This window comes from Onychomys torridus, chromosome 19 (assembly GCF_903995425.1).
Source record: "Onychomys torridus chromosome 19, mOncTor1.1, whole genome shotgun sequence".
Taxonomy (NCBI): Eukaryota; Metazoa; Chordata; class Mammalia; order Rodentia; family Cricetidae; genus Onychomys; species Onychomys torridus.
The window spans coordinates 31,475,451-31,491,684 of NC_050461.1; the positions used below are offsets into that span (position 1 = coordinate 31,475,451).

Genomic DNA, 16,234 nt, shown 5'->3' on the forward strand with positions numbered 1-16,234 from the left:
TGGTAAATGCAGAAGAATTGAAACAAAGTACCCCATTTTTTTTTTCTTCTGTAAGAATGTGGATGCTTACCAAATGCATCCACATGGTTTCAATTAAGCAGAGGAATGTTAAATGTAAAGCTAAATTGATGAAAATAACCAAACTTTCTGACAAACCAATAAATTGGAGTCCAGAAATCATTGCCCATACTGTATGGCAGCCAGAGAAACACTGCTAGATCATCAATTTCTAGTTAATTTTTTCAGTGAGTTTATACTTAAAAAGAAAGAAGGAATGTTAGGGAAGCCGTTTCAGTTCTCTCAAGCTATACACAGAGTATACATTGGACATAGACCGTATTCTTCACTGGCTGCAGTAGAGTTGATTGTTTATTCTTTTTGCCATTTCCTTACTGAATTTTTTTGAAACTTAAGACAGTTTTCAGGGACCTCTCATGTCAACATTTTGGCAAATGAGCTGGTAGAATGCTAGTTAGTGAACTATTTTTCTAAACTTCTTGGAATCATTCCACAGCAGGCAATCCTTACTCCTTTATAATGATGTTTTAATTTCCTTCCTCTGAAATTTTTTATTTCTTCAAGTGACTGTCACATTGAGACAACCAGCTACCACAAAAATTATGAGTTTGGAGAAGAAAATTCTTATTTTCTTGCCTAAATTAGGGTAAAATTACACAGTCAGAAACCCAACTCTGCACATTCCTCTTATGTCAGAAATTTCCATTTCTAATACAAAAACTTACGTCTCAACAGGTCTTTTTATTTTGTGGGAATTGTCAGGATTTAAATGTTTTAAGCCAAGAAAGGGAAGCAAAAGCCATCTAAACCATGGTGGCCTCCCTATGACATGAAATTAGCATTTTTTTTTTTTTTTTAATTTTGCTGAAAGATCACCTGGGAATGAATCCTTCACCTCCTGGTCCCTACTGTCCTGTAGATTCAGAGTTTACCTGAGACTGTCTTGCTGAGAAAGTAAGATTGATGCCAAATTGTAGTTTGCATTTTCCTGCCTGGCCCAGAGTCAGGACAAATCTTTCTCACCCGCCAGGCCCATAGACGCTCAGACCCAACCAAGTAAACACACAGAAACTTACATTGTTTACAAACTGTATGGCCGTGGCAGGCTTCTTGTTATCTAGTTCTTATATCTTAAATTAACCCATTTCTGTTAGTCTATAAGTTGCCATGTGGCTCGTGGCTTACCAGTACCTTACATCTTGCTTGTCATGGCGGCCACTAGCAGTCTCTCCCCACCCAGCCTTCCATTTCCCACAATTCTCCTCCTCTTTGTCCCGCCTACCCTATCCTTCCTGCCTGGCTACTGGCCAATCAGCACTTTATTTATTTTAACCAATCAGAGCAACACATTTGACATACAGAACATCCCATTACACCAAATAAAAGGGGAAGTCTCCCAGAATGTTTCAGAGGGCCATTGTCCAAAGCTGGGCTGATAGATTCAGCCAAAGGCCCATTTCAAAACTGATTAATACTATATATGGTTTCCTAAAGATACTGGAGAATAACCATCTTTAAAAATCAGGTGATCACTCAACACATCTATCTGATTATTGATCAACAGCAATGATTTCTTTTCAAAATTGATTTTGGGGCACTGGTATGCAGTTTTCTCCTCCTCCTCCTCTTTGTCTTCATCTTCTTCTTGATCCTGGATCTGTGTATGTAGCCTGAGCTGCCCTAGAACTTACTATGTAGACCAGGCTCTTTCAAGATCTGGGATTAAAGGTGTGTGCTACCACACCCAGCCCCTTTGTGCTTCTTAATCTAGGGTTCAACCCCTTTCTCAGTGTCACTTAAATTCACCTGTAATTTCAAATTAAAGTTGATTAAATGTAATATTAATTTCCTTAAACAACATTTCAATCTTTATTGCCTACTTAAATGACAACCAGAGGGGAAAATAAAGCAATTGTGTAAGTGTGGTACTAAAGGATCAAATTCAGGGCTTAAAGCTCACAAGCTAGGCAAGCACTCTATGACTGAGTTGTATCCCTCAACCTCCACATAGTCTTGGTTGAAGGTAGTTAATATAATTTTTCCTGGATTGCCTTTGCAGCCACTTTTTTTTTTTCTTTTTCCAAGACAGGGTTTCTCTGCGTAGTTTTAAGCCTTTCCTGGAACTCACTCTGTAGACCAGGCTGGCCTTGAATTCACAGAGATCCACCTGGCTCTGCCTCCCGAGTGCTGGGATTAAAGGCGTGTGCCACCACCACCAGGCACAGCAACTTGTTTTTAGAGGTGGTAACTTTAAACAAATGCTCAATTAACATTACTACTGCAGTTAAATAAGTGGGGGTGGGGTGCTATATTAGCCACACACTTAAGGCATCTTATCGTTCTAGTTTCATGTTATCTACACATTCAACAAACTCAAAGCTCTTATGTATTATTCAAATCAAAGATAAAGATTTGAATTTCTAAATTCTGTAATAAGCTATTATGTTTCTCCAAGTTTATTTGACCTATAAATATTGATACAGTACCCAAGCTCTTTGCTTAGCTTTGGTGTGCAAGGATAAAGAACGTTACATAATTTCTGTCCTTGAAATAAAAAAAAAAGATGTTTATTTTATTTTATGTGTATGAGTGTTTTGCTCATGTACATGTCTATATGTCTTGTGTATCCTGGAATTGAGTTAGGGGTGGTTGTGAACCACCTGTGGGTGCTAGGAATTGAACCCAGGTCTTCTTCAAGAACTAGTGCTCCTAATAACTGAATTCTCTCTCCAGCCCCAATTCATGACTTTTAATAGCTCTCAACTATGATGGTAATAATTATGCACTGTTGATAAATATGCTTTTAGCAGCCATGCATTCATTTAATATGGTAATACAATCCCTAGAACTGTATTCCTATTGCTCTGTCTTAGTGTTACTATTGCTGTGTAGAAACACCATCATGGAAGCAACTTGAGGGGGAAAGGGTTTATTTGGCTTACACATCTACATCACTGTTCATCATTGATGTAAGTCAGGACACAAGCTCAAACAGGGCAGGAACTTGGAGGCTGACATAGAGACCAGGAAGGAATGATGCTTACTAGCTTGCTCCTCGTGGTTTGCTCAAGCTGCTTTCTTTCTTTTCTTTTCTTTTTTTTTTAAATAGAACCCAGAACCACCTTCCCAAGGATGGCAGCACTCACACTGGGTGGGACCCTTCCACATCAGTCACTAATTAAGAAAATGCTCTACAGACTTTTTCTCAATTGTGGTTCCCTCCTCTCCAATGACCCTAGCTTGGTTCAGGTTGACATACAATTAGCCAGCACATGCTCTCAATTTATTTAGTACCTAATGTATGATAGATACTGGACAGGGCTTAGAGAAGTCTTGTGCTCTGTGATCATGACTTTCATTTAAAATTTCATCCTGAAAGACTTCATCAGGAGCTTTGATGTCATCAGGTTTACTGTACTTGTTGCTCTAGAAGTGTTGACTATATACAGACAGGGATGGATTGCAGAGAGCAAACCTGACCATTAAGTTTAGGATGACAGTTGAAGATTTCTGATTCTTTTTTTTTTTTTTAAGCTGGGGATTGAACCCAGGGCCTTGTGCTTGCTAGGCAAGCACTCTACCACTGAGCTAAATCCCCAACCCCAGATTTCTGATTCTTATTCTACCAGCCATCCCTCTAATTTTACCCTCCTTTCTTCTGGTTTGGGTCATGTGCGTCAGTCTTCTGATTTCTTCACTGCATTTGTATCTCTCACCCATACTTTCTTTAGCTCCCATCTACTCCTGACAATTATTTCTCTACAGTGCTGTTTCATTTTCAACTAAATTTTGTCCATCTCAACACTAACATTTTTGGAAACGGCAGGAATATCTGATCATCAGGATGGACATGCTACTTAAAAATCGGTATACATTACCTCTCTTTTATACTTACTTTCTCTAAACATTCCCAGGATGATTTCTGACTGTTTCCAAATGGAACTGACACATGTAATAGTAAATAAGCAACATCACTCCTTACATCACCGAGTCAGCCTTTCAGGACAAGTTCGTGTGGCTGTTCTGGTAAAACACTAATCACATTCAGATTTAGCAACCATTTATTATAAAGAGTCAATTATGTATAGACACAGGCTCTTTAATAATACATTTTATTTAACAGATAGATGCCTTAAGAACTTACCATATTGTATATTACATAGAAAATGATATTTGATTTAATATATTGGGAAAATCCATTGGATGTAAAATGCCTCAGAAAGTTCTTTGAGCTGTATTTTACCAAAATAATTGTGGAAAAAGTTTCCATACCCCAGAATCTATAGATAATGAACAACAAAACAAAGTGTGAAATTTTAAGGTAAGAATGTCGTAGATACTTTTATTTGATTTTTTTTTTCCTTCGAGACAAGGTTTCTCTGTGTAGTTTTGGAGCCTGTCCTGGATATCACTTTGTAGACCAGGCTGGACTCGAACTCACAGAGATCCGCCTGGCTCTGCCTCCCGAGTGCTGGGATTAAAGGCGTGCGCCACCACTGCCCGGCCTTTTATTTGATTTTAAGCACAGTGTAGAATAAAGCAGAAGTCAATTATGAGGGAAAACACATTTCCTTTTTTTTTTTTTTTTTTACTTTTTCCTGCTTATGAGTCATAATAATATACAATAAACACAACTGTGTAACCTCTATAATAATTTGTGTTGTTCTAGAATTTTAATGTGGATATTAAAACTGAGTGGGCTGGGTAAATCCAATTCATATATTAACACCAGCTCACCTACTATTTGCTCTCAGGAAACTGTTCTTGACCTCTGGTGGGTGCCGTCATGTCTTTCACCACTGCTCACTTTCCAGTTTCTGCTAACTTCAAGGAAGATGTTAGAAAGCAACTCGAAAAAAAGTCTAATTTATGCTAGGCCATTGCGTGGACTCCATCTCTACACTGAACATTGAAAATTCCCTCAAAGTTAACAGTAATTATGGTGGTGTGGTTGGAGTAAGACCATCTCCACATGTTCATGTGTTTGAACACTTGGTCCTAACTGGTGGTGCTGTTTTGGAAGATTGTGGAGCCTTTAGGAGGCGGAGTCTCAGGGGAGGAACTCAGTCACTAGAGGAGGGCTTTGAGGCTGTAGAAAGTGTCCCCACTTGCTCTCCTCTCTCTGCTTTCGGAATGAGGTCACAATGTGTTCCCACTCAGGCCACCATGTCTTCTCTGTCATGTTGAGACTGTATCGCTTTCTAAATGGCAATCCAAAATTAACCTTTCTTCCTCTAAGTTGTTTTTCTCAGGTATTTGACCATAGCAAGGAGAAGGGCAACTAATACAAATGATCATAAAAACAGCAACAGCAACACCAATGATAATAGCTATCATTATTCATGAAACCAAGGATTTTAAACACACCCTTTTAGTCATTCATGCATGCGTCTGTGCTGTATGTCCTAGTATTATTCTATATCTTTATTTTATAGCCAAGAAATTGAAGTTTAAAGAAACTCAGCATCTGTTATAGCTCGGACATGGTTTTAATAACTCTTAATGAGGCTCCTTTGGAATGTTCCCCTCTGACATTTTGGAATTTGTAATGTATGAATGACATTATGATAAGTGGTTTGAACATAAATTCAAAGCCGGTGCCAACCATTATTGTTTGAATAACTTTATGGAAATGTGAACATTTGTGTGTACGTGAATATACGCATTTGGGACAAATACCCAAATGCAGCGTGTAAACTGTGCAATAAACATACTATAGAATTACTAAATTTGAATGACATACTTAAAATACTGTTTCATTTGTTACTAGCATCAGAAAAAAAAACATTTTAAAATGATGTAATAGTAGACTAAAAATTTGGAGGGATATTAAAATGGTATGGTGGTCTCTATATTTAGCTAGAAACCCATGGGACTTTGGAGCAGTATTTTAGAAAATAGTTTTGTGCATGCAACTTTTTCCTTTGTGGCTGTAATAAAGGATATTTTGTTAGTAGATCAGTTTATGTTAAATCTCTTTCAGAGCTTCAGAAAAACTAGGCTTTTCCTTCTAAGTAATATTTCTCCTATCACTCTAAAGACCAACGTTTTGGGAAGGAATATTTAGACCCTTGATGTTGTGGCTGCACTGGTATATATCACTCACTGAGCAGAACTTGAGGGCTTTCATTTCCCGTTATGGGAAATACAATCTGGCTGAGATGGAGAACGTTCTTTAGAGAGCAATGTTTGTGGGTCACTTCAAAGTTGTGCATGCTTACCCAGAGCTCCTTGAGGGACATTTGTGAGCATCAGCATTCCAATTTCATTTTTAGTTCAGAAATGTGCATTTTTCCTCCTCATTGACCCCTCCTTCCTGTTTTTCTGGTAGCTTTGCTGATTTAAAATGCCTCCCTCAGGATGTAGTACAGAGGCCAGGGACACAATGCCAAACAAGCAGCATGATTAAGAGTAATTGAGGCCCCTGGGTGTATTTCTTTACTTTATCAGCAGTTTGATAACTAAAGGCTATAAACTTGGAATAGTGAGTCTAATTCCCTGTAGACTCTTTGGTTCAGAATTCAACTTCTACTTCTTTCTATAATTTTATAGAAAACAACAATGGCTTTGGGTTTTAGGGGGAAATGAGTTAGGGTTCTCTAGATATATCACAATATGATATTGTTCAATGTTTAGAAGCTATGATGGAAGAGAAGCCCAAGTTGATATCATTCTTATTTCTAAATTAATTTTTAGAATTGCCTTTCCCCATGGATTGCTTAGCATAGCTCATAACAAATTCAAATAAGTGTTTTGGATGAAGATATCCAGCGTGCAAAACCCAGTCAGATCCAAAACCCAATGCTTTTACACATCCATGCAAAATGAGTTCTAAACAGGCACAGAGTAAAATGGCAGCTATGAAGCAAAGGCTGTCATGGAATCCATTAATTGTATGTTAGCTTAAAACAATTAAAAAGTTTAACAAACACTAAGAGCAGACTAGGTATCTTGTCTTGTGCCATGTGTTGAGGGTAAAACGTGGTTTCTGTAGTGAAGAAGAATCTAGTGTAGAGTAGGGTTGTAGTGTTCTTCCATAAATACATGCTATGCCATCCTCTGTTGCGTTTATTAAGATTATATTAGATCTTGTAATAAAGAAGAGTATCAGGGTTTTTTTTTTTTTTCTGAGACAAGATTTCTCTGTGTACCTTTGTGCCTTTCCTGGAACTCACTCTGTAGCCCTGGCTGGCCTCAAACTCACAGAGATCCACCTGGCTCTTCTCTCAAGTGCTGGGATTAAAGGCGTGCACCACTACTGCCTGGCTAGATTATGAAGTATATAATCTTAGATCTACTATGTAAACTGTAGTATGTTAATAAGTAATAATGCAAGAATGCAGTCAAGTACATTTGAAAATGCTTTATTAGGCAAAGTCAAGCAGGATTTCCTCCATGACCCTACAGGAGAAGGGGTGTGTTCAGCATCTGTCAAACTTGCCTGACCTCAGAACCCTCCCCTTAAATATCTCACAGACTCTCATGGAATACAATTTTATTTTAAAGAGATATTAACCATCTTAAAACTTTATAATAATAGTAATTATTATTATTACTGTACATATGTATGGGCCATAGTGAACACCCGGATATCAGAAGATAACTTTTTGGAGTCCTCTTCTTCTACCTTTACATAGGTCCTGGAGATCCAATTAAGGTCTTCAGGTTTTCCTGTAAGTGTGTTTACCTAACAAGCTATCCTGATGTCCTTTAAACATTTTAAAAGTTTTATTGTATTTTACTATAATTGTATGTGTACATATATACAATGTGTGAAAAGTGATATGCTCTTTAAATGCTTTTGATGCTTCATTTAAAAGGAGGCCTATTGGCTTAGGAAGTTCCAAGGTGACAGACAGCTCTTACCAAGCTTAGAGATCTGCTATAGGACGCTGCTATTGGAAAGCAATTAGTAAGCCTTTCATCTAGCAGGGAAGCCCCCAAGAAACCCTAATTCCCATCCTTCCTGGTTTTTTTCCTTTCCATTATGCCAACAACAGGAGCACTGAAGAGTGCAGGCAGGTGCACTTGCATTATATCTTTAATGGATGCTCACCTTTGAATCTCCTAAGGCTACCTATTTCCTTGACTCTTTAATAAACTTGATCATTGTGTCATCAGAAGAGATACTTCCCTGAGCTGTTCTCACAGAGGCAGCAGTGAGGCCAGGGCCATAGCTCTCCCGGTACTGGTCTGGGCTCCCTGAACTTTCACTGGAAACAGATACCCATTTTAGGGAAGACAACTAGTTATGCTTTCAAAGAGTTCATTTTATTTGATCTTACTATTAAATATCTAAGATGGAGTGAAGAAGTTTCTCTGGGCATTAGAGACGAGTAATTTAGATTTAGTGATTGAAACACTTGCCTAAAGTTATACGATAAAGTCACTGGAACATAAGCATAGCCTTTCTCAAATATCACCTGGGAGTATTGTGGGTGGTAGAGCCAGAAGTTTGGCATTTCTTATGGTCTGTCAATTAATGTTGATACTACTGTTTCCTGGTAGACCATGCTGTGAGGTTAAGTATTTGGATCACATTACCTTACATGAATTAAAAATTAATTGAAAATGTGTGGCCAAATTACTTTTCAAAAAAGAATATTCAGAGTTGTCATTTGAGTAATGATACTTACGATACTTGCAAATATAGCTGTGTGGTCACCCAGGAACCATGTAGCTCCTCCTGTTTGTTCAAGTTTGTCTTTCTCTTGTCAAGGAAACCCCATCCTATGTCCTGCATTGAGTTCTCTCTTTTCTACCTCACACTCACTATTTATATTATTTATATTTGTCTATCTGTCCCCAGGATTTAGTCAGGTTCTTTGTTTTAATTTAGATGTATCTAATTCTTCACTACTAAGAATAGATTTTTACAAAGAATGTCTCTGATAAACTATCCAATTTATAACTTAGGACTCAAATTGGTGTATACCTGGAAATGTTATATATTAGGGTTTTTTGTACTCTAAAGTGTATTCTACATAACCCTTACATTTGCATAGAGTCATATTTATTATAAGAAAGAAAATATGGAGATTTATTTACACTATGTGAATATATGTCGCTGTGATTGGTTTAATAAAGAAGCTACATAGCCAGTAGCAGGACAGGATAAGGTTAAGCGGAAGAGCCAAACTGAGAATGCCGGGAAGAAGAAGGGATGAATCAAGAGTTGCAAGCAGACACAAGGAGAAGCAAGATGGGCACTCCATACTGAGCTATTGGCCAAGCATTTATAATTAATATTTAGTCTCCATGTTGGTTATTTGGGAACTGGCTGGAGGGAAAGAAAGTCCACTTACAAGAATTAGTTTTTTTTCAGGTTAGTTACAATGATGTATTTTTTTAAATGATTTATTTATTTATTATGTATACAGTATTCTGTCTGCATGTATGCCTGCAGGCCAGAAGAGGGCACCAGATCTCATTACAGATGGTTGTGAGCCACCATGTGGTTGCTGAGAATTGAACTCAGGACCTCTGGATGAGCGGCCAGTGCTCTTAACTTCTGTGCCATCTCTCCAGCCCCAGTGGTGTATTTCTTAATATTATGGGAATCTGAGAAGTTCAAGATCAAGATGCCAGCTGATTTGTAACATCAGCCCCTTCCTCAGAGCTCAGCAGTTCTCAACTTTCCTAATGCTGCAACCCTAAAATACAGTTACTCATGTTGTGGTGACCTCCAAGGATCAAATTATTTTGTTGCTACTTCATAACTGTAAGTTTGCTTCTGTTTTGAATCATAATGCAGATATCTTGTGTTTTTCAAAGCTAAGGGGTCACAATCCACAGATTGAGAATCACCGTCATATCTGGTGTCCTCTTTCTGGGTCCTAATGAGGCAGAAGAGATAAATAAGGTCTGTTTTAAGGACACTAATCATATGCATGAGGGTGCAATCTTCATGCTCTGATCACATCCCCTATCACATTGGAGATTTAGTTCTAATATAAGAATTCTGAGGAAATCATAGGGGGCTTTTTTGAACTGACCAATCATATTTTCTGCCCTCATCTATGCTTCTTTTTCGCTATGTATTTGCTACTATATGACTTGTATATGAATACCTTTAAAAGTCAGTATTTTTCCCCATTACTGCATGCCAGTGCCTAGAGATGTTTTTGGTATATAATAGGCATTTTCTCTATATAAAGAATTAAAATAAAAACAGAATCAGCTTTTATTAATTAAATTAATAAAAGTGATTTAATTAAATTGTAGCATCCATCTTGGATAGAACATCTGGGAAATTGTTTCTATTGACCACAGAGCATTCTAGATTCCACTTCACTGATAAGTTAGTGGTAATTTTCAACTGTTGTTTAAGTGTTTTAGGAAATGTTGGTTTCAATGGAAACATTACTTATGGGAAGTAACCTGCATTTGTAGTAAATTAATCAAGGAACTAATATATGTGAGGAGGTCCTAACATGTATTATCAGTGATTATCAACTTCTCAACAGTGTTATTCTGGCTATAAATATGCCCCATTTTTCATAGTCAATGATTTAATTACAGGCAGTATAGTCAAATGGGAAGAATCAGAAATGTTAAGTCAAAGAGCTCATCGGTTGTATTGACCTTAGGTAACTTATTTAATCTCTCAAGGGTATTTTATTCCTTTGAAAAATGTAACCACAGTGAGTGGATTGTGATAATTAGATGAAATCTATGAAACTTATGGAGATCAAGTGCTGTTTTGTTCATTGTTATATTCTCAGTGAGTGTCAAGTGTGAATATTTAGTGTCACATAGTATGCTTAGTAAAACAAATATTTGATGAAAGAAATAAAGAATGAATCATGTGTGTGGTGCATGTAGACCAGTACCTGGCACAATGTAGGTACTCAGTATGTGATAAATGTTGTGTTAGTTATTAATAAATTACCTGCATTTCTTCAGTTATACAAAGCACAGAGAGACTCAAGAACACCTAGCGGATTACAGCTGACTTGGGTTTATTCTTCTTTGGATAAAATTGCAGGTGTGTGTTTTAACACTAGAATTAGAAAGTGCTTTCACTGGCTTTCCATTTGATGAAAAGAGCCATTCAACTGCCCAACTATAGCTGTAGCTAAAATAGAAGATGCAATAAATTTCAGTTCATAGTAATGTCAAAACACAGTTTCTTGGGCTTTTCTACCAATCTATGGTAGAATTACAAGTAAGTGGTCTTAATGCTTTCAGCTGAACTGCTTACCTTGCATAGTGCTATTAAGGTGAGGCCCCAGTGGCAGCAATCACTCAGACCTCTCTAGGTGAGTTTCCTGGCTACTACCACAATGTGAACCACATTTATCTCTGAACACCAAAGATCTGACAGCAGAGAAACAGGAATTCTAGACTCAGTGCTTCAGGAGAGTTAAATTATTTGACTAAATTTCCAATCTAGTATTTGTGAATTTTAAAATGCATGCCTTGGGCTGGCAAGATAACGTAGCATGTAAATATGCTTGTGGCCAAGACTATGCCCTAGTGTGAGCCTCAGGACCCACATGGTATGAGGAGAAAACCATTGCCTACAAATTGTTCTCTGACCGCATGCACACTGTGGTATCATACACATGCATGTGCCCTGGGGGCATACACACATTGGCACACAGAGACAAATATATAAGTATAAAGAGAACTTTAAAGGCATTTTTCCTATTTACAAATGTAATCTAGGGAGAAAACATATCACCTGGAAATATTTGCAAATTCTGACTATTTGTGTCCCTCCTAAATTCACATTTGAAAGTTCTACTTACTTACTTACATGTTAGTTAACTGCCACACAGGATGGTATTTGGAGATGAAAATTTTAGGAGATTATTATACCATGAAGAGCTCTTGTAAATAGAATTCATGCCTGTATAAAAGGTAGACCAGATAGCTACTTCTCCATTGTCCTCTTCTACATCATAAAGATACAGACAAAAGAGTACTGTCTATGAAACAAGAAGTGAATCCTCACTAAATATTGAGTCTACATTGATCTTGTACTTCCTAGCTTCCAGAACTGCAGGGAACACATTTTTATTGTATACTAGCTATGAAGCTCTAGTATTTTGTTATAGTAGTCCAAATCAACTAAAACAGAGACTTTGGTTGCAAGCATATGGGGAAGGTTTTAAGAAGACAGAAGGTATATGTATATACACAATAGTATGTGTATTGCAGTCTGAGTGAGCCACTGTGTACTGAGGTCTGAGTGAGCCGCTGTGTACTGAGGTCTTAGTGAGCCGCTGTGTACTGAGGTCTGAGTGAGCCACTGTGTACTGAGGTCTGAGTGAGCCACTGTGTACTGAGGTCTGAGTGAGCCGCTGTGTACTGAGGTCTGAGTGAGCTGCTGTGTACTGAGGTCTGAGTGAGCTGCTGGAACAGAAAGCTAGGAAACCCTCAGAAATGTCATTTGCATGGTCCACTCACTTGCACACCACATTCTCCCAGGGATATGCTTTTGCTTACTTTTGTTGCCTTTCTCCTGCAGCCATTCTGGGATTCATTAACGTACCAAGTCTTCAGTTAGTAGTCTTAGCCGACAGTCTAGTAACTTCACAGGTGAAGGGCTCTTAGGAAGTGAATGGAGATTCAGTTTTGTTATATGTATTTTATTTTTTAAAAATTCATTTTATATACCAACCACAGATCCCCCTCATCCCCTCCTCCAACAGGGTAAGTTCTCCCATAGGGGGACAGCTAAGCCTGGTACATTTAGCTGAGGGAGGCCCAAGCCCATCCCTGGTGCATCAAGGGTGAGCAAGGTGTTCCACCATAGGTAAAGGGATTCAGAAAGTGAGCTCATGCACCAGGGATAGATACTGATCACACTGCCAGGGACCCCCCAGACAGACCTAGCTACACAACTGTTTCCCATATATGAGGGTCTAGTCCAGTCCCATGCAGGTTCCACAGCTGTTGGTCTAAAGATCATGAGTTCCTTTTAGCTTGATTCAGTTGTCTCTGTAGATTTTTCCATCATGACCTTGACCCCCCTCTCCTGCTTATATAATATCTCTTTCCTCTCTTTGACTGGACTCCCAGAGCTCAGCCTGGTGCTTTACATCTGTTTCCATCAGTTACTGGATGAAGGCTCTATGATGACAGTTAGGGTATTCACCAATCTGATTACCAGGGTAGGCCAGTTCAGGCACCCTCACCACTGTTGCTAGTAGTCTAAGCTGGGGTCATCCTTTTGGATTCCTGGGAATTTCCCTAGCACCAGGTTTCTCCTTTACCCCATGATGTCTCCTTCTATCAAGATATCTCTTTCATTGCTCTCCCACACAATCCCTCCCCCAGCTCAACCATACTATTTCCTCATGTTCTCATCCCCCATTTCCTCTCTCTATTGCCCCCCCCCATCCCCAGTTTACTCATGAGAATCTCCTCTGTTTCCCCTTCTCAAGGTGATCTGAACATCCCTCTTAGGGTCCTCCTTGTTTCCTATGTTCTCTGGAGCTGTGAGTTGTAGGCTGATTATCCTTTGCTTTACATCTAGTGTCCACTTATGAGTGAGTACACAGCCCTCCTATACACAAATGATAAACAGGCAGAGAAAGAAATCAGAGAAACATCACCCTTTACAATAACCACAAATAATATAAAATACCTTGGGGTAACTCTAACCAAACAAGTGAAAGACCTGTATGACAAGAACTTTAAGTCCTTGAAGAAAGAAATTGAAGAAGATATCAGAAGATGGAAAGATCTCCCATGCTCATAGAACCAACATAATAAAAATGGCAGTCTTACCAAAAGCAATGTACAGATTCAATGCAATCCCCATCAAAATCCCAACAAATTCTTCACAGACCTTGAAAGAACAATACTCAAAGTCATATGGTAAAGCAGAAAGCCTAGGATATCTTGCCGGGAGGTGTTGGCACACGCCTTTAATCCCAGCACTCGGGAGGCAGAGGCAGGTGGATCTCTGTGAGTTTGACGCCAGTTTGGTCTATAGAGTGAGTTCCAGGAAAGGCACAAAGCTACACAGAGAAACCGTGTCTTGAAAACCAACCAACCAAACAAACAAAAAACCCCTAGGATATCTAAAACAATCCTTTATAATAAAGCAACTTCTGGAAGCATATCCATCCCTTACTTCAAGCTCTACTATAGAGCTATAGTAATAAAAATAGCTTGGTATTGGCATAAAAACCGACATGTGGACCAATGGAATCGAATTGAAGACCCTGACATTAATCCACACACATATGAACACCTGATTTTTGACAAAGAAGCCAAAACTGTACAAAGGAAATAATCTTCAGCAAATAGTGCAGGCATAACTGGATGTCAACATGTAGAAGATTGTAAATAGACTCATATCTATCACCACGCATAAAATTCAAATCTAAGTAGATCAAGGATCTCAACATAAATCCAGCTACACTGAACCTGATAGAGGAGAAAGTGGGAAGTAGCCTAGAATGCATTGGCACAGGAGACCACTTCCTAAATATAACACCAGTAGCACAGACACTGAGAACAACAATTAATAAATGGGACCTCCTGAAAATGAGAAGCTTCTGTTAGGCAAAGGACACAGTAAATAAAGACAAAAATGACAGCCTACAGAATGGGAAAAGATCTTTACCAACCCCACATCTGACAGAGAGCTGATCTCCAGAATATATAAAGAACTCAAGAAACTAGACAGCAAAATACCAAACAATCCAATGAAAAAAATGGGCTATAGAGCTAAACAGAGAATTCTCAATAGGTGAATCCCAAATGTTTGAAAGATATTTAAGGAATTGCTCAATATCCCTAGTCATCAGGGAAATGCAAATCAAAATGACTCTGAGATACTATCTTACATCTGTCAAAATGACTAAGATCAAAAACACTGATGACAGCTTATGTTGGAGAGGATACAGAACAAGGGGAATACTCCTTCACTGTTGGTGGGAATGCAAACTTCTATAGCCACTTGGGAAATCAGTATGGCAGTTTCTCAAAAAATTGGGACTCAATCTACCTCAATACCTAATGATACCACTCAAGGGATATGCAATCATACTACAAGAACACTTGCTCAACTATGTTCATAGCAGTATTATTCATAATAGCCAGAACCTAGATGCAACCTAGATGCTCCTCAACCAAAGAATGGATAAAGAAAAGGTACATATACACAATGGAGTATTACTCAGCTATGAAAAACAATGACATCATGAAATGTTCAGGCAAATGGATGGAACTAGAAAATATCATCCTAAGTGAGGTAACCCAGACTCAGAAAGATAAACATGTTATGAAACTCAGTTTTTTATTTATTATTATTATTTTTTGAGACAGGGTTTCTCTTTGTAGCTTTGGTGCCTGTCCTGGATCTCACTCTGTAGACCAGGCTGGCTTCAAACTCACAGAGATCCACCTGGCTCTGCCTCCCAAGTGCTGGGATTAAAGGTGTGCACCACCACCACCTGGCTAGACTCTGTTTTTAAACTACAAATTGTTCATTCAAGTCGATCCTTTGAGAAGTTTGCCTCTGAGAATGTAGGAGGGGGCTGAGTCTTTAAGGAGTTAACCTGGGAAAAGGAATAGACCAATGAAAGAACATACTTTTATGGTTCTTATTGTTAGAGAATTCATACATAAATATAGTGTGTTTTGATAAAACCCATTCTCAACTCCCTCCCTCATAATTACTTCTATAACCCCCACCACTTCCGCTCTCCATATACCCTTTTTTAAAAACCCCTGGAGTTCACTTAGTTCTGCCTGTATGTGCCTTGGTTTAGGAACACCCACTGGAGCATGGGTAGTCAACCTATCAGGGACCACGTCTGAAGAAAACTGACTATCCCTCTCCTAGCAACCACCAATGACCAGTAGCTCCTCACAAAGTCTAGGGCAAGTCCTTAAATTGTTGGAGATTAAAAATTATCATGTGAAAGTGTACGTCAAACATCCATGTGCTTTCCTTAGTACCTTCATTTTTAAGTGAAATAGATGACTATTTGTGTAATTATGACTTATCAAGGGTAGTTGAATTCACAAGGATATGTAATTTAAAGTGTGGCCTTGTTCAGCACTATCAGGGTTTCATTTGTTTATAGTGCCACAACATCCTTCTGTGTCAATGACACCCACTCACTTAACTTTTTTTTTTTTTTTTTTGGTGTTTCGAGACAGGGTTTCTCTGTGTAGCTTTGCGCCTTTCCTGGAACCCACTTGGTAGCCCAGGCTGGCCTTGAACTCTCAGAGATCCACCTGCCTCTGC

The 16,234-nt window shown here is 38.5% G+C and overlaps 1 long non-coding RNA gene across 2 annotated transcripts in view; it reads left to right on the forward strand.

Annotated features, from left to right (window-relative positions):
• The window catches only part of LOC118570698, a 108,990-nt gene that overhangs the window by 17,860 nt on the left and 74,896 nt on the right, over positions 1-16,234 (forward strand). The gene's annotated exons all lie outside the window — the stretch shown is intronic.